Genomic DNA, 19,476 nt, shown 5'->3' with positions numbered 1-19,476 from the left:
AGGCTACCTGCCACCTCTACACTCTAACCACTAGGCTACCCTGACGACTCTACACTCTAACCACTAGGTTACCTGCCTCCTCTACACTCTAACCACTAGGCTACCCTGCCTCCTCTACACTCTAACCACTAGGTTACCCTGCCTCCCTCTACACTCTAACCACTAGGCTACCCTGCCTCCTCTACACTCTAACCACTAGGCTACCCTGCCGACTCTACACTCTAACCACTAGGCTACCTCCTGCCGACTTACACTCTAACCAGTAGGCCACCCTGCCTCCTCTACACTCTAACCACTAGGCTACCCTGCCGACTCTACACTCTAACCACTAGCCACCCTGCCTCCTCTTACACTCTAACCACTAGGCTACCTGCCACCTCTACACTCTAACCACCAGGCTACCCTGCCGCCCTCTGTCCTCTGTCCTCCTAAACGTAACAGGCTCACTCTTGTCCTCCCCCAGAGAAGTGTTCAAGACGTACAACGGGCGATGGACTGATCACCTTGGCTGTGATCGTCTGGAACTTCGGGGTGGTAGGGATGATCTGTATCCACTGGAAGGGTCCTCCGCCTGCAGCAGGCCTACCTCATCATGATCTCTGCTCTCATGGCTCTGGTCTTCATCAAGTACCTTCCTGAGTGGACCGCCTGGCTCATCCTGGCCGTTATATCTGTCTATGGTGAGACTTCCGGCTTGAGTCTTTGGCTTGTATACGGGTCTGTCACTGTGAGACTGTAGCTACGGCCCCAATTATCTCTCCTTTCTGCTCAAAGTGTACACTTGTTCACTTCCCTTCTTTTGTCAAGGAAAAGACTGGTCTAAGAAACATGGTGGAAACTCCCTGTAGCCCATGCCTCTACCGATACAATAGTTTTAGACTTGTGGAATCTGTAGTGAATGAGTGTACACTTCAGGACAAAGGAGATGGACACATCCCCTCCCATGTTTCTCTTTGTGAAGATGACCTATCTCTCTAGTTGCTCTATTTGTTTTACTGCTCTCTATCGATCTCAAGTCCTCTTCAGACGAGACTCAGGGCAGCACCTAGATTTCCTAACCGTTGTTGTTGTTGAGAGGAAGGATCTGACTGGTCGACAAACAGGAAACACCCATCTGAGACAGGAAGTGAGGGGCAGAGAGAGTCATGACAGCTGAGGTTAAGACATTCTTAATTTAGACAACCTTAGATAGGACCAGATTTCCTCTTAAAGCTGCCCCTTCCGAAGCGTTCTCCCAAATGGCCCCCTATTCCCTATCAAGTGCACTACTTCTGACCAGACACCATAGGGTTCTGGTCAAAAGTAGTGCACTATATAGGGTTAGGGGGTAGTTGGGGACACAACCACTGTCGGAGAATAATGGCCACGACAGAATAGTGGTCATTGTAGATTTATTTAACCTATAAGTGTTTAGCTTGAGGTAGAACAGTGGTCGGTTTAGGTTTGGTGGGGGTAACAGTGATCTGTTTTGGGTTGGTGGGGGTAACTGTGGTCTGTTTTGGGTTGGTGGGGGTAACTGTGGTCTGTTTTGGGTTGGTGGGGGTAAGTAACAGTGGTCCGTTTAGGTTTGGTTTGTTGAGGGTAACAGTGGTCTATTTAGGTTTAGTTTATTGGAGGTAACAGTGGTCCGTTTAGGTTTGGTGGGGGTAACAGTGGTTCGTTTGGTTTTGGTGGGGGTAACAGTGGTCTGTTTTTAGGTTTGGTTTGGTGGGGTAACAGTGGTCTGTTTTTAGGTTTGGTTTGGTGGGGTAACAGTGGTCTGTTTTTAGGTTTGGTTTGGTGGGGGTAACAGTGGTCCGTTTTAGTTTGGTTTGGTGGGGGTAACAGTGGCCTGTTTTTAGGTTTTGGTTTGGTGGGGGTAACAGTGGTCTGTTTTTAGGTTTGGTTTGGTGGGGTAACAGTGGCCTGTTTTTAGGTTTGGTTTGGTGGGGGTAACAGTGGTCCGTTTTAGGTTTGGTTTGGTGGGGGTAACAGTGGCCTGTTTTTAGGTTTGGTTTGGTGGTGTGTAACAGTGGTTCGTTTGGTTTTTTGGTGGGGGTAACAGTGGCCTGTTTTTAGGTTTGGTTTGGTGGGGTAACAGTGGTCCGTTTTAGGTTTGGTTTGGTGGGGGTAACAGTGGTCTGTTTTTAGGTTTGGTTTGGTGGGGGTAACAGCGGTCCGTTTTTAGGTTTGGTTTTGGTGGGGGTAACAGTGGTCCGTTTTTTAGGTTTGGTTTGGTGGGGGTAACAGTGGCCTGTTTTTAGGTTTGGTTTTTTGGTGGTGTGTAACAGTGGTTCGTTTGGTTTTGGTGGGGGTAACAGTGGCCTGTTTTTAGGTTTGGTTTGGTGGGGTAACAGTGGTCCGTTTTTAGGTTTGGTTTGGTGGGGGTAACAGTGGTCTGTTTTTAGGTTTGGTTTGGTGGGGGTAACAGCGGTCCGTTTTTAGGTTTGGTTTTGGTGGGGGTAACAGTGGTCCGTTTTTAGGTTTGGTTTGGTGGGGGTAACAGTGGTCCGTTTTAGGTTTGGTTTGGTGGGGGTAACAGTGGCCTGTTTTTAGGTTTGGTTTGGTGGGGGTAACAGTGGTCCGTTTTTAGGTTTGGTTTGGTGGGGGTAACAGTGGCCTGTTTTTAGGTTTGGTTTGGTGGGGTAACAGTGGTTTGTTTTAGGTTTTGGTGGGGGTAACAGTGGTCTGTTTTTAGGTTTGGTTTGGTGGGGGTAACAGTGGTCCGTTTTTAGGTTTGGTTTAATGGTACTGTTTTTTTAGGTTTGGTTTGGTGGGGTAACAGTGGTCCGTTTTTAGGTTTGGTTTGGTGGGGTAACAGTGGTCCGTTTTTAGGTTTGGTTTGGTGGGGGTAACAGTGGTCTGTTTTTAGGTTTGGTTTGGTGGGGGTAACAGTGGTCTGTTTTTAGGTTTGGTTTGGTGGGGTAACAGTGGTCTGTTTTTAGGTTTGGTTTGGTGGGGTAACAGTGGCCTGTTTTTAGGTTTGGTTTGGTGGGGGTAACAGTGGTCTGTTTTTAGGTTTGGTTTGGTGGGGGTAACAGTGGTCTGTTTTTAGGTTTGGTTTGGTGGGGGTAACAGTGGCCTGTTTTTAGGTTTGGTTTGGTAGGGGTAACAGTGGTCTGTTTTTAGGTTTGGTTTGGTGGGGTAACAGTGGCCTGTTTTTAGGTTTGGTTTGGTAGGGGTAACAGTGGTCTGTTTTTAGGTTTGGTTTGGTGGGGTAACAGTGGCCTGTTTTTAGGTTTGGTTTGGTAGGGGTAACAGTGGTCTGTTTTAGGTTTGGTTTGGTGGGGGTAACAGTGGTCCGTTTTTAGGTTTGGTTTGGTGGGGGTAACAGTGGTCCGTTTTTAGGTTTGGTTTGGTGGGGGTAACAGTGGTCCGTTTTTAGGTTTGGTTTGGTGGGGTAACAGTGGTCCGTTTTTAGGTTTGGTTTGGTGGGGGTAACAGTGGTCCGTTTTTAGGTTTGGTTTGGTGGGGGTAACAGTGGTCCGTTTTTTAGGTTTGGTTTGGTGGGGGTAACAGTGGTCTGTTTTTAGGTTTGGTTTGGTGGGGTAACAGTGGTCTGTTTTTAGGTTTGGTGGGGGTAACAGTGGTCCGTTCTTAGGTTTGGTTTGGTGGGGGTAACAGTGGTCCGTTCTTAGGTTTTTAGGTTTGGTGGGGGTAACAGTGGTCCGTTTTTAGGTTTGGTTTGGTGGGGTAACAGTGGTCCGTTTTAGGTTTGGTTTGGTGGGGGTAACAGTGGTCTGTTTTTAGGTTTGGTTTGGTGGGGGTAACAGTGGTCTGTTTTTAGGTTTGGTTTGGTGGGGGTAACAGTGGTCCGTTTTTAGGTTTGGTTTGGTGGGGGTAACAGTGGTCCGTTTTTAGGTTTGGTTTGGTGGGGGTAACAGTGGTCCGTTTTTAGGTTTGGTTTGGTGGGGGTAACAGTGGTCTGTTTTTAGGTTTGGTTTGGTGGGGGTAACAGTGGTCCGTTTTTAGGTTTGGTTTGGTGGGGGTAACAGTGGTCCGTTTTTAGGTTTGGTTTGGTGGGGTAACAGTGGTCTGTTTTTAGGTTTGGTTTGGTGGGGGTAACAGTGGTCTGTTTTTAGGTTTGGTGGGGGTAACAGTGGTCCGTTCTTAGGTTTGGTTTGGTGGGGTAACAGTGGTCCGTTTTAGGTTTGGTTTGGTGGGGTAACAGTGGTCCGTTTTTTAGGTTTGGTTTGGTGGGGGTAACAGTGGTCCGTTTTTAGGTTTGGTTTGGTGGGGTAACAGTGGTCTGTTTTTAGGTTTGGTTTGGTGGGGGTAACAGTGGTCCGTTTTTTAGGTTTGGTTTGGTGGGAGTAACAGTGGTCCGTTTTTAGGTTTGGTTTGGTGGGGGTAACAGTGGTCTGTTTTTAGGTTTGGTTTGGTGGGGTAACAGTGGTCCGTTTTTAGGTTTGGTTTGGTGGGGGTAACAGTGGTCTGTTTTTAGGTTTGGTTTGGTGGGGGTAACAGTGGTCTGTTTTAGGTTTGGTTTGGTGGGGGTAACAGTGGTCCGTTTTTAGGTTTGGTTTGGTGGGGGTAACAGTGGCCTGTTTTTAGGTTTGGTTTGGTGGGGGTAACAGTGGTCTGTTTTTAGGTTTGGTTTGGTGGGGGTAACAGTGGTCCGTTTTTAGGTTTGGTTTGGTGGGGGTAACAGTGGTCTGTTTTTAGGTTTGGTTTGGTGGGGGTAACAGTGGTCTGTTTTTAGGTTTGGTTTGGTGGGGGTAACAGTGGTCCGTTTTTAGGTTTGGTTTGGTGGGGGTAACAGCGCTGGTGGTCAGAGTTTTCACCCACCCAGAAATGTCTTTTAAATCAGATTAAATATTTTGACTTGATCTCGGTCCCAAAGAGCCTTGCGTTTTTGGGTCCAACACTATTTGTCCTGATTCCATCCGTGTTCTCCCTTTAGTCGGTGTTGATAAAGAGTTTACTACACCCAGTCAATCTCAGACATTCTTTAACTCAGATGAAATATTTCTACTTGGTCTCTCTCTCTCAAAGCACCCTCTGTTCTGTCTCCAACACTATTCTATCCTGACTCAAAGCTCTGCGTCATATTCATTAGGCACCAAACGGAAGAAAGCTTCTCCTTGTTTCAGTGTGTTATCTGAACTGTACAATAACAAATGCCTGTTTACATTTTCTGTTACAAAACATTTTGCCACGAGGTGCCCTAATGAATACGACCCCTGTTTCTCCCTCCTCCATAGATCTGCTAGAGTGCCCTAATGAATACGACCCCTGTTTCTCCCTCCATAGATCTGCTAGGAGGTGCTCTAATTAATACGACCCCTGTTTCTCCCTCCATAGATCTGCTAGAGGTGCCCTAATGAATACGACCCTGTTTCTCCCTCCATAGATCTGCTAGAGGTGCCTAATGAATACGACCCGTGTTTCTCCTCCATAGATCTGCTAGAGGTGCCCTATGAATACGACCCTCCTAGCAGTGCCCTAATGAATACGACCCCTGTTTCTCCCTCCATAGATCTCCTAGCGGTGCTCTGCCCCAAAGGTCCTCTACGTATCCTAGTGGAGACAGCCCAGGAGAGGAACGAACCCATCTTCCTGCTCTCATCTACTCCTGTAAGACGCATCACCCTCGACATCAACACCTGTAACCTGTATTACATATACACCGAGTGGACAAAACATTAGGAACACTCTGGTGTTTCCACGGCGTGGACTGACCAGGTGAAAGCTATGATTGTGTTAGTTTGGCTGGATGTCCTTTGGGTGGTGGACCGTTCTTGATACACACAGGAAACGGCTGTGTGGAAAACCCCAGCACCGTTGCAGTTCTTGACAGAACCAGCGTGCCTGGCACCTACTACCATGCCCCGTTCAAAGGCACTTATATATTTTGTCTTGCCACTTCACCCTCTGAATGACACACACACGATCCATGAGTCGATGTTCGAGCCCCCGCAGAAACTTTATTAGCATCATAAAGAAATCCCTGTCAGCTTAATGTCGCCCTTCCTACATCTGCGGTGAAATGTGATTTTCGGGATCTCACAAACGGTTTGGCCTACAAACTATTATGGAGGGATCACCCTCACAAACACGATGGCGTTCTCCGTTTTGCTTTACGACGCCCACAAAAGCTCACAAGACTCGTCTGAAGTTTGTACAGCCTCTTCTGCCACCTTCTGTCTGTACAGTGGGGCAAACAAGTATTAAGTCAGCCACCAATTGTGCAAGTTCTCCCACTTAAAAAAGAGGAGAGAGGCCTGTAATTTTCATCATAAGTCCACTTCAAGTATGACAGACAAAATGAGGGAAAAAATCCAGAAAATCACATTGAGGATTTTTTTAATGAATTTATTTGCAAATTATGGTGGAAAATAATATTTGGTCAATAACAAAAGTTTATCTCAATACACCCTTTGTTGGCAATGACAGAGGTCAAATGTTTTCTGTAAAGTCTTCACAAGGTTTTCACACACTGTTGCTGGTAGTTTGTACAGCCTCTCCTGCCACCTTCTGTCTGTAGCATCCAAACAATTTGGCCTCCACTCCTAACATGACCCCTCTGTGGAAAGGTGAGACCCTCACTAAAACGTACATGTGAGTAGTTTTGCTCACAGTCATCTGAAGATCCCCACCCGGTTCCAGTTTAAAAACATTTATGGAGTGCACTATATATACAAAAGTATGTGGACACCCCTTCAAATGAGTGAATTCTGCTATTTGACCCACACCGTTGCTGACACACAGCCATGCAATCTCCATGGACAAACATTGGCAGTAGAATGGCCGTCACTGAGAACTCAGTGACTTTCAACCGTAGCATCGTCATAGGATGTCACCTTTCCAACAAGTTAGTATATCCAATTTCTGCCCTGCGAGCGGTCAACTGTAAGTGCTGTTATTGTAAAGTATAAACTTCTAGGAGCAACAACGGCTCATCCGCGAAGTGGAAGGAACCGCCGAGCGCCGAAGTGAGTAGTGCATAAATATCGTCTGTCCTCGGTTGCAAAACTCACTACTGAGTTATAAACTTCCTCTGGAAGCAACGCTAGTACAATAACTGTTAGTCGGGAGCTTCACGAAATTGGTTTTCCATGGCTGAGGAGCCGCACACAAGCCTAAGATCACTACGCTCAATGCCAAGCGTCGGCTGGAGTGGTGTAAAGCTCGCCGCCATTGGACTCTGAAGCAGTGAAAATGCGTTCTCTGGAGTGATGAATCAGGCTTCACCATCTGGCAGTCCTACGGACAAATCTGGGTTTGACGGATTCCAAGAGAATGCTACCTGCACAACTGCATTGTGCCAACTGTAGAATTTTGGAGGAAACATGGCCTGGGGCTGTTTGTCAGGGAGAGCTCGGTTTGTTGTTTATAAAAGTGTGTTGGAAAGTTTCTTATTAGCTAGCTAACATTTTAGTTTGGATCCCGTGACGCCGTTGGCATCAGTTGCTGGGGATACTCTGTCCAGTGATCATGCCGATCAAGGCCGGGTCTGAGGAGATTTTTGGCGTAGCCTTGAACGCAGCAGCCTGTGACAGGTTTAGCCATTGTGGCCGGGACCGTGGATTGTTTTCCGGGTTTGTGGCTGTCAGATCCCTGCTGATTTGAAAAACAACAATGTATCCTATGACCTGCCCTGTCTGGAACTGTGAGGAGTAACAGCGTAGCCTATGCTGCTAGCTACCATGACAAAGACTAAAGCCGGTGGGAGTGCCATTGAGGACAGTGGTGTCTCTCTGTCACAGGAGAACACAAAAATATTTCTCCAAGCAGTTGTTTCAAAAATAAGAAAATTAGTGTTTTGTCCAAATACTGCTGGATTCAACTAATAAAAGAATGGGCGTCCTGACCAGAGAGGTCCAGGACCTGAAGAACAGTCTGCAGTTCTCCCAGGGTCAGTTAGACGAGTTGAAACAGGAGAACAGCTGTTCTCCCAGGGTCAGTTAGACGAGTTGAAACAGGAGAACAGCTGTTCTCCCAGGGTCAGTTAGACGAGTTGAAACAGGAGAACAGCTGTTCTCCCAGGGTCAGTTAGACGAGTTGAAACAGGAGAACAGCTGTTCTCCCAGGGTCAGTTAGACGAGTTGAAACAGGAGAACAGCTGTTCTCCCAGGGTCAGTTAGAGAACGCAGTTGAAACAGGAGAACAGCTGTTCTCCCAGGGTCAGTTAGACGAGTTGAAACAGGAGAACAGCAGTTCTCCCAGGGTCAGTTAGGTGAGTTGAAACAGGAGAACAGCTGTTCTCCCAGGGTCAGTTAGACGAGTTGAAACAGGAGAACAGCTTTCTCCCAGGGTCAGCTTAGACGAGTTGAAACAGGAGAACAGGCAAGATGACAGCAATCTGTCAGTCATTGAGAGAGGACATCAGTTCTGTGTGTGAACCCATGATAACAATGGCGGAGAAATCAGATTATCTCGAGGGACAATCAAGGCGGAACAACATGGTTGTGGATGGAACTGCAGAATCTCCACATGAGACCTGGATGGAGTCTGAGGACAAAGTGAGGAAATGATCTCTGAGAAATTGAAGATGGACCACAGGAAGATTGAGGTGGAGCACACAAAGGACTGGAAAACCCCCACCGGCCCAGGTGACAGGTCAGTTCGATAGTGGTCATGTTTCCGTATTTCACTGAAAGAATAAACGTCTTGCGGATTTGACCAAAGGCTCATATTTGTGTGTGTTATTATGTTATAATTAAGTCTGATTTGATAGAGCAGTCTGACTGATGGTAGGCACCAGCAGGCTCGTCGCTTTCATTCAAACAGCACTTTACTGCGTTTGCCAGAAGCTGTTTATGACTTCAAGCCTATCAACTCCCGAGATTAGGCTGGTGTAACCGATGTGAAATGGCTAGCTAGTTAGCGGGTTGATGGATATGGTATTATGATATGGTATTAGGATATGATATTAGGATATGTTGATGGATATGGTATTATGATATGTTGATGGATATGGTATTATGATATGTATTATGATATGGTATGGATATGGTATTATGATATGTTGATGGATATGGTATTATGATATGGTATTATGATATGGTATTATGATATGGTATTAGGATATGGTATTATGATATGTTGATGGATATGGTATTATGATATGTTATTATGGATATGGTATTATGATATGGTATTAGGATATGGTATTATGATATGTTGATGGATATGGTATTATGATATGTTGATGGATATGGTATTATGATATGGATTATGGTATTTGATGGATATGGTATTATGATATGGTATTATGATATGGTATTAGGATATGGTATTATGATATGTTGATGGATATGGTATTATGATATGTTGATGGATATGGTATTATGATATGGTATTAGGATATGGTATTAGGATATGGTATTATGATATGTTGATGGATATGGTATTATGATATGTTGATTATGATATGGTATTATGATATGGTATTATGATATGGTATTATGATATGTTGATGGATATGGTATTATGATATGTTGATGGATATGGTATTATGATATGATGGATATGGTATTATGATGTGGTATTATGATATGTTAGATGGATATGGTATTATGATATGGTATTATGATATGTTATGGATATGATATGGTATTATGGATATGGTATTATGATATGTTGATGGATATGATATGTTGATGGATATGGTATTATGATATGTTGATGGATATGGTATTATGATATGGTATTATGATATGGTATTAGGATATGGTATTAGGATATGGTATTATGATATGTTGATGATATGGTATTATGATATGTTGATGGATATGGTATTATGATATGTTGATATGGTATTAGGATATGGTATTAGGATATGGTATTAGGATATGGTATTATGATATGTTGATGGATATGGTATTATGATATGGTATTATGATATGGTATTAGGATATGGTATTAGGATATGTTGATGGATATGGTATTAGGATATGTTGTATTATTAGGATATGGTATTATGATATGTTGATGGATATGGTATTATGATATGTTGATGATATGGTATTAGGATATGGTATTAGGATATGGTATTAGGATATGGTATTATGATATGTTGATGGATATGGTATTATTATATGTTGATGGATATGGTATTATGATATGGTATTAGGATATGGTGTTATGATATGTTGATGGATATGGTATTATGATATGGATGGATATGTTGATGGATAGGATATGGTATTATGATATGGTATTAGATATGGATTAGGATATGGTATTATGATATGTTGATGGATATGGTATTATGATATGTTGATGGATATGGTATTATGATATGGTATTATGATATGGTATTAGGATATGGTATTAGGATATGGTATTAGGATATGGTATTAGGATATGTTGATGGATATGGTATTATGATATGATATTAGGATGGATATGGTATTATGATATGGTATTATGATATGGTATTATGATATGGTATTAGGATATGGTATTATGATATGTTGATGGATATGGTATTATGATATGGTATTATGATATGTTGATGGATATGGTATTATGATATGTTAATGATATGGTATTATGATATGTTGATGGATATGGTATTTTGATATGTTGATGATATGGTATTAGGATATGGTATTAGGATATGGTGATGGATATGGTATTAGGATATGGTATTAGGATATGGTATTATGATATGTTGATGGATATGGTATTATGATATGGTATTAGGATATGGTATTATGATATGTTGATGGATATGGTATTATGATATGTTGATGATATGGTATTATGGTATTAGGATATGGTATTAGGATATGGTATTATGATATGTTGATGGATATGGTATTATGATATGTTGATGGATATGGTATTATGATATGGTATTAGGATATGGTATTAGGATATGGTATTAGGATATGGTATTAGGATATGTTGATGGATATGGTATTATGATATGTTGATGGATATGGTATTATGATATGGTATTAGGATATGGTATTAGGATATGGTATTAGGATATGGTATTAGGATATGTTGATGGATATGGTATTATGATATGATATTAGGATATGGTATTATGATATGGTATTAGGATATGGTATTATGATATGTTGATGGATATGGTATTATGATATGTTGATGGATATGGTATTAGGATATGGTATTATGATATGGTATTAGGATATGTTGATGGATATGGTATTAGGATATGGTATTAGGATATGTTGATGGATATGGTATTATGATATGTTGATGATATGGTATTAGGATATGGTATTAGGATATGGTATTAGGATATGGTATGGATATGGTATTATGATATGTTGATGGATATGGTATTATGATATGGTATTATGATATGTTGATGGATATGGTATTATGATATGTTGATGGATATGGTATTATGATATGTTGATGGATATGGTATTATGATATGGTATTATGATATGGTATTAGGATATGTTGATGGATATGGTATTATGATATGGTGATGGATATGATTAGGATATGGTATTATGATATGTTGATGATATGGTATTAGGATATGGTATTATGGTATGTTGATGGATATGGTATTATGATATGGTATTATGATATGGTATTAGGATATGGTATAGGATATGGTATTGATTGGAAACTCATGTGTTGCCTGTTAGTATTATCTATGCTATATGTTTTCACTAGCTAGCACATGCTTTCAGACAGGCAGTGATTCTGGTATACAGTTAAGATGTTGTTGTTGCTTGCCTTAAACATGAATGCCCATAGCTGCGAGTAATGTAATGTCTACTGTACCATCCTGTCCCTCCATTCCCAGCGACCATGGTGTGGCTCGTCAACATGGCAGACACTGGCCTCGGACACAGACCAATGACCAGGAAGAACTCAACAGAGGCCCCCATCACTCAGGTTGAGAGTCAATGTGAGTCTGTAGTGTCTGGTGTTTCAATTCCTCTCGACCTTCTCCTTTAGCCTCCTTTAGGCCCTGGCCTCGCTTGCACCCAAAAAATTATGATTCTTTTCTTCAGCGTTTTTGTAATATTGTAATTATTTTCTACCCTCCGTCAGCAGCCCCTCCATCTCTGGGCCACAATTGAACACCAAAACATGCCTCTTTTTATGGCATCCCCAGCGGTTTTTAAGAATATCTGATTTCTTCTCTCCTGCCCCTGCAGCAGCTCTATCTAGCCCTGGCCTCACCGCCCCCTCATGTATAATATTTGACTTCTCCATGCTCCCCCCACCCCCCGCAGCCCTAGCTCTGGGCCCGCCCCTCTCAGCCCCCGGAGGATGACGGAGGGTTCACCCCTAACTGGATGGGGCATCAGGAGCATCAGCTGGGACCACTTCAGTCCTGGGCAGACGAGACCCAGCGGGAGATCAACAACTCCCCTCTGCCAGACCACCCGTACTGGACGATGATGACGAGGAGAGTACAGACCTGAACAGCAATACTAAATACAATTGTATTTGTCACGTTTCGTTAAAACAATCGCCATGTCGTTTCCTAATCAGAAGCGCACGGCCGTTACCAACGCTCGTTTAATGTGAGCGGGCCCAGAGACGCAATCTGAGGACTGCGGTCCCATCTTTGGGCAGTCCGATGTCCTGATATGTAAAAAATAATAATAATAAATTAAAAAATAAATTAAAATGACCAGCACAAAATCTGCGATGCTGTTGAAGTGTGAGAAGTGCAACGACAAGCTTTGAAAACGGTCATCAGCAATAGCCAATGAGCTCGCCAGAGAAAATAGCGTCATGACAACGTGGTTTCATCGCCGGAGCGATGTGGACTCTCCAGCAGGAGCCATGGCGACTGCTAGTATGTGTTTCTACTTGCCTTTTAGCCAAGTGTAAAATCTTTACAGCCTGAGTTCACCAGTCCTTTGTAGCTCAGCCTACATGTTATTCAGCTCAACATGTTGGGGAAAAATGTAAACTGTTAGTAAGCAACCAAAATGCTTACTTAAGCCTCCCAACATTGCAGAGAAAAGAATATATATATATTTTTCTATAACACAAGGAATAAATACACATATGAGTAATGATAACTCGTCTATTGGTCCAGGTAGCTATTGGTCCAGGTAGCTATTGGTCCAGGTAGCTATTGGTCCAGGTAGCTATTGGTCCAGGTAGCTATTGGTCCAGGTAGCTATTGGTCCAGGTAGCTATTGGTCCAGGTCGCTATTGGTCCAGGTAGCTATTGGTCCAGGTAGCTATTGGTCCAGGTAGCTATTGGTTAACTCTTTATCAGTCAGTCCAGGTAGCTATTGGTTAACTCTTTATCAGTCAGTCCAGGTAGCTATTGGTCCAGGTAGCTATTGGTCCAGGCAGCTACTGGTCCAGGTAGCTATTGGTTAACTCTTTATCAGTCAGTCCAGGTAGCTATTGGTTAACTCTTTATCAGTCAGTCCAGGTAGCTATTGGTCCAGGTAGCTATTGGTCCAGGCAGCTATTGGTCCAGGTAGCTATTGGTTAACTCTTTAGCAGTCAGTCCAGGTAGCTATTGGTCCAGGTAGCTATTGGTCCAGGTAGCTATTGGTCGAGGTAGCTATTGATTAACTCTTTATCAGTCAGTCCAGGTAGCTATTGATTAACTCTTTATCAGTCAGTCCAGGTAGCTATTGGTTCAGGTAGCTATTGATTAACTCTTTATCAGTCAGTCCTGGTAGCTATTGGTCCAGGTAGCTATTGGTCCAGGTCGCTATTGGTCCAGGTAGCTATTGGTCCAGGTAGCTTTTGGTTAACTCTTTAGCAGTCAGTCCAGGTAGCTATTGGTCCAGGTAGCTTTTGGTTAACTCTTTATCAGTCAGTCCAGGTAGCTATTGGTCCAGGTAGCTACTGGTCCAGGTAGCTATTGGTCCAGGTAGCTATTGGTTAACTCTTTAGCAGTCAGTCCAGGTAGCTATTGGTCCAGGTAGCTTTTGGTTAACTCTTTATCAGTCAGTCCAGGTAGCTATTGGTCCAGGTAGCTATTGGTCCAGGTAGCTATTGGTCCAGGTAGCTTTTGGTTAACTCTTTATCAGTCAGTCCAGGTAGCTATTGGTCCAGGTAGCTATTGGTCCAGGTAGCTATTGGTCCAGGTAGCTATTGGTCCAGGTAGCTATTGGTCCAGGTAGCTATTGGTTAACTCTTTATCAGTCAGTCCAGGTAGCTATTGCTTAACTCTTCAGCAGTCTTATGGCTTGGTGGTGGAAAGTGTTTAGGGTCCTATTGGTTAACTCTTCAGCAGTCTTATGGCTTGGTGGTGGAAAGTGTTTAGGGTCCTATTGGTTAACTCTTCAGTAGTCTTATGGCTTGGTGGTGGAAGGTGTTCAGGGTCCTATTGGTTAACTCTTCAGTAGTCTGATGGCTTGGTGGTGGAAGGTGTTCAGGGTCCTATTGGTTAACTCTTCAGTAGTCTGATGGCTTGGTGGTGGAAGGTGTTCAGGGTCCTGTTGGTTCCAGACTCGGTGCATCGGCACTATGACTTCGGTGTCTGTAGTCTTCTTTTAGGGCCTTCATCTGACACCTCCAGGTATAGCGGTCCTGGAATGCAGAGAGCTCTCAACCCCAGTGATGTACTGGGCACTACCCTCTGGAGCGCCTCGCAGTTGGATGACAAGTTGCCGTCATACCAGGCGGTGATGCAGCCAGTCAAGATGCTCTCAATGGTGCAGCTGTAGAACGTTTTGAGGATCTGAGGGCCAAACCTTTTCAGCCTCCTGACGGGGAAGAGGCGTTGTCGTGCCTTCTCCATGACTGTGTTTCGGTGTGTGTAGACCATGTTAATTCATTAGTGATGTGGACACCGAGGAACTTGAAGCTCTAGACCCGCTCCACTACAGCCTTGTCGATGTGGATCGGGGGGCGCTCATACCTCCATTTCCTGTAGTCCACAAACAACTTTGTCTTGCTGATGTTGAAGGAGAGGTTGTTGTCCTGGCACTACACTTCCACTGACCACCTCCCTCATCGTCGTCGGTGATCAAGCCAACCACCGTTGTGTCGTCAACAAGTTGTGCATGGCCACTCGGTCGTGGGTGAACAGGGAGTACAGGAGGGGACTAAACACGCAACCCTGAGGGGCCCCCGTGTTGAGGATCAGCGTGGTGAATGTGTTGTTGCCTTCCCTCACCACCTGGGGGCAGCCCGTTAAAGTCCAGGATCCATTTGCAGAGGGAGATGTTCAGGGTCCTTAGCTTAGTGATGAGCTGGGCGGGCACTGTGGTGTTGAACGCTAGGCTGTAGCCAATCAACAGCACGTACAGTACCTTCAGAAAGTATTCATACCCTGGACTTTATATTTCTGTATTGTAATTTTTTTTGGTCAACGATCTACACAAAATACTCATATCAAAGTGGAAGAAAAATTCTAACCTTTTTTGTAAAGAAATATATATGAAAAATAAAACACTAACTTGATTACATAAGTATTCAAGCAATACTTGTTAGAATCACCTTTGGCAGTGTTTACAGCTGTAAGCCTTTCTGGGTGAGTCTCTAAGAGCTTTCCACACCTGGATTGTGCAACATTTGCACATTTTATTCTCTAAAAAAATTCTTCAAATTAGTTGTTGATCGTTGCTAGACAACCATTGTTGATCATTGTTGATCATTGCTAGACAAAAAAATGTTTTTTTTGCTAGAAAACCAACCGCCAAAACACAAGATTTGGCCTTGTGTTTTAGGCTATTGTCCTGATGAAAGGTGAATTCATCTCTGTGCCTGGTGGAAAGCAAATTGAACCAGGTTTTCCCCTATGAGTTTACCTGTACTTGGCTCCGTTTTCTTTTTATCCTGAAAAACTCCTGAAGGATTACAAGCATCCCCCTAACATGATGCAGCCACCGCTATGCTTGGAAATATGGAGAGTGGTACTCAGTAATGTGTTTGTATTGGATTTGCCCCAAACATAATAAGTGAATTGCTTTGCCACATTATTTGCAGTTTTACTTTAGTGACTTGTTGGAAACAGGATGCATGTTTTGGAATATTTTTTATTCTGCACAAGCTTCCTTCTGTTCACTCTGTCATTGAGGTTAGTATTGTGGAGTAACTACAATGTTGTTGATCCATCCTCAGTTGTCTCCTATCACAGCCATTAAACTCTGTAACTGTTTTAAAGTCACCATTGACCTCATGGTGAAATCCCTGAGCGGTTTCCTTCCTCTCTGGCAACTGAGTTAGGAAGGACGCCTGTATCTTTGTAGTGACTGGGTGTATTGATACACCATCCAAAGTGTAATTAATAACTTCACCATGCTCAAAGGGATATTCAATGTCTGCTTATTTTATTTTTTACCCATCTACCAATAGGTGCCCTTCTATGCGAGGCATTGGAAAACCTCACTGGTCTTTGTGGTTGACTCTGTTTTTTTTTTTTATTCACTGCTCGACTGAGGAAACTTACAGATAATTGTACGTGTGGGGTACAGAGATGAGGTCGTCCTCCAAAAATCATGTTAAACACTATTATTGCACACAGAGTGAGTCTATGCAATTTATGTGACTTGCAAAATGTTTCTCCTGAACTTATTTAGGCCATGACAAAGGGGTTGAAAAATGTATTCAAGACATATCCGCTTTACATTTCGAATTTCATTAGTACACATTTCTAAAAACATAATTCCACTTTGACATTATGGGACATTGTGTGTAGATCAGTGACAAAACAATCTCAATTGAATCCAATTTTAATTCAGGCGGTAACAATAACAAAAAGTGGAAACATTTTCTGAAGGCTTTGTGTGTCTAAGGTGCTGTGAATGTTTTAGGATATTGTGGCATCCTGTGGTCCCCGTGTGAAACAGCCATGTTTCATGAGGTCTAATTGGTTACAGGGTTGAATTAGGGTAACAGGGTTATAGGGTAACAGGGTTATAGGGTCAGGGTTATAGGGTAACAGGGTTATAGGGTTATAGGGTAACAGGGTTATAGGGTAACAGGGTTATAGGGTAACAGGGTTATAGGGTTATAGGGTAACAGGGTTATAGGGTAACAGGGTTATAGGGTAACAGGGTTATAGGGTAACAGGGTTACAGGGCTATAGGGTAACAGGGTTATAGGGTAACAGGGTTATAGGGTAATAGGGTAACAGGGCTATAGGGTAACATGGCTATAGGGTTACCGGGTCAGGGCTATAGGGTAACAGGGTTATAGGGTAACAGGGTTAGGGTTACCAGGTTACAGGGTCAGGGTTACAGGGTTAGAGTTACCAGGTTACAGGGTCAGGGTTACAGACTGGTATATGAGGTCTAATTGGTTACAGGGTTGAATTAGGGTAACAGGGTAGCAGGGTAACAGGGTTATAGGGTAACAGGGTAACAGGGTTGTAGGGTAACAGGGTTATAGGGTAACAGGGTTACAGGGCTATAGGGTAACAGGGTTATAGGGTAACAGGGTTATAGGGTAATAGGGTAACAGGGCTATAGGGTAACATGGCTATAGGGTTACCGGGTCAGGGCTATAGGGTAACAGGGTTATAGGGTAACAGGGTTAGGGTTACCAGGTTACAGGGTCAGGGTTACAGGGTTAGAGTTACCAGGTTACAGGGTCAGGGTTACAGGGTCTTGGTTACAGGGTTAGGGTTACCGGGTTGCAGGGTTACCGGGTTACAGTGTCAGGGTTACCGGGTTAGGGTTACCGGGTCAGGGTCAGGGTTACCGAGTCAGGGTTACCTGGTCAGGGTTTCAGGGTTACAGGGTTACCGGGTTAGGGTTACGGGTCAGAGTTGCAGTGAGGTTACCTGGGTGAAGGTTTCAGGGTTACAGGGTTAGGGTTACAGGGTTACCGAGTCAGGTTACCGGGTCAGGGTTACCCGGTCAGGGTTACCGGGTCAGGGTTACCGGGTCTGGGTTACCGGGTCTGGGTTACCGGCTCAGGGTTACCGGGTCGGGGTTGCAGTCAGGGTTACCGGGTCAGGGTTAGGGTTACAGGGTTACCGGTCAGGGGTTACCGGTCTGGGTTACCGGGTCTGGGTTACCGGGTCAGGGTTAGAGTTACAGGGTTACCGGGTCAGGGTTACAGGGTTACCGGGTTAGGTTACAGGGTTACCGGTCAGGGCTACCGGGTTAGGGTTACAGGGTTACCGGGTCAGGGTTAGGGTTACAGGGTCACCGAGTCAGGGTTACCGGGTCAGGATTAGGGTTACCGGGTCAGGGTTAGGGTTACCGGTCAGGGTTACCGGGTCAGGGTTATGTTTACAGGGTTACCGGGTCTGGGTCAGGGTTACCGGGTCAGGGTTATGTTTACAGGGTTACCTGGTCAGGGTTAGGGTTACCGGGTCAGGGTTACCGGGTCAGGGTTATGTTTACAGGGTCACCGAGTCAGGGTTACCGGGTCAGGATTAGGGTTACCGGGTCAGGGTTACCGGGTCAGGGTTATGTTTACAGGGTTACCGGGTCAGGGTTACCGGGTCTGGGTTACCGGGTCAGGGTTACCGGGTCAGGGTTAGGGTTACAGGGTTACCGAGTCTAGGTTACCGGGTCAGGGTTAGGGTTACAGGGTTACCGAGTCAGGGTTACCGGGTCAGGGTTAGGGTTACAGGGTTACCGGGTCTGGGTTACCGGGTCAGGGTTACCGAGTCAGTGTACCGGGTCAGGGTTACCGGGTCCGGTGAACGTGTTGTAACAGTTGAGGATAGAGTTAGGATCAGTGGGGTGTAACATGGTTGTGTTTCCCAGGGGGAGTGAAGCTGGGTCTAGGAGACTTCATCTTCTACAGCATGCTGGTGGGGAAGGCCTCTGCTGCAGCTAGTGGAGACTGGAACACCACCCTGGCCAGCTTCGTTGCCATACTCATCGTGAGTACACAGCTACTCATTATATTCTCTTGTTCTTCATGATGGTCTGTTACATTCCCTCACTCTGCTTTCTCTCTGGCTGGCTGCTCTCTCTCTGTCTCTGTCTGGCTGCTCTCTCTCTGTCTCTGTTTGGCTTCTCTGTCTGGCTGCTCTCTCTTTCTGTCTCTGTCTGGCTGCTCTCTCTCTGTCTGGCTGCTCCCTCTGTCTCTGTCTGGCTGCTCTCTCACTGTCTCTGTCTGTCTGTCCTCTCTCTGTCTCTGTCTGGCTGCTCTCTCTGTCTCTGTCTGTCCGCTCTCTCTCTGTCTCTGTCTGTCCGCTCTCTCTCTGTCTCTGTCTGTCCGCTCTGTCTCTGTCTGTCCGCTCTCTCTCTGTCTCTGTCTGTCCGCTCTCTCTCTGTCTCTGTCTGTCCGCTCTCTCTCTGTCTCTGTCTGGCTGCTCTCTCACTGTCTCTGTCTGTCTGTCCTCTCTCTGTCTCTGTCTGTCCTCTCTCTGTCTCTGTCTGACTGCTCTCTCTGTCTCTGTCTGTCCGCTCTCTCTCTGTCTCTGTCTGTCCGCTCTCTCTCTGTCTGGCTGCTTTCTCTGTCTCTGTCTGTCTGCTCTCTCTCTGTCTCTGTCTGGCTGCTCTCTCTGTCTGCTCTCTCTCTGTCTCTGTCTGGCTGCTCTCTCTCTCTCTTTCTCTCTCACTGTCTCTCTACCTGTCAATTCAATTCAAGGTCTTTATTGTCATGGGAAACATATGTTAGCATTGCCAAAGCAAGTGGAATGTATAAACAAAAGGGAACAGT

The 19,476-nt window shown here is 44.6% G+C and overlaps 1 pseudogene; it reads left to right on the top strand.

Moving 5' to 3' along the window:
• Positions 1-19,388, top strand: part of LOC135534985 (presenilin-1-like) — a 29,296-nt pseudogene extending 9,908 nt beyond the window's left edge.
• The last annotated feature ends 88 nt before the right edge of the window (positions 19,389-19,476 follow it).

Source organism: Oncorhynchus masou, unplaced genomic scaffold (assembly GCF_036934945.1).
Source record: "Oncorhynchus masou masou isolate Uvic2021 unplaced genomic scaffold, UVic_Omas_1.1 unplaced_scaffold_4265, whole genome shotgun sequence".
Classification (NCBI taxonomy): Eukaryota; Metazoa; Chordata; class Actinopteri; order Salmoniformes; family Salmonidae; genus Oncorhynchus; species Oncorhynchus masou.
This window is presented reverse-complemented; position numbering and strand designations above follow the sequence as displayed.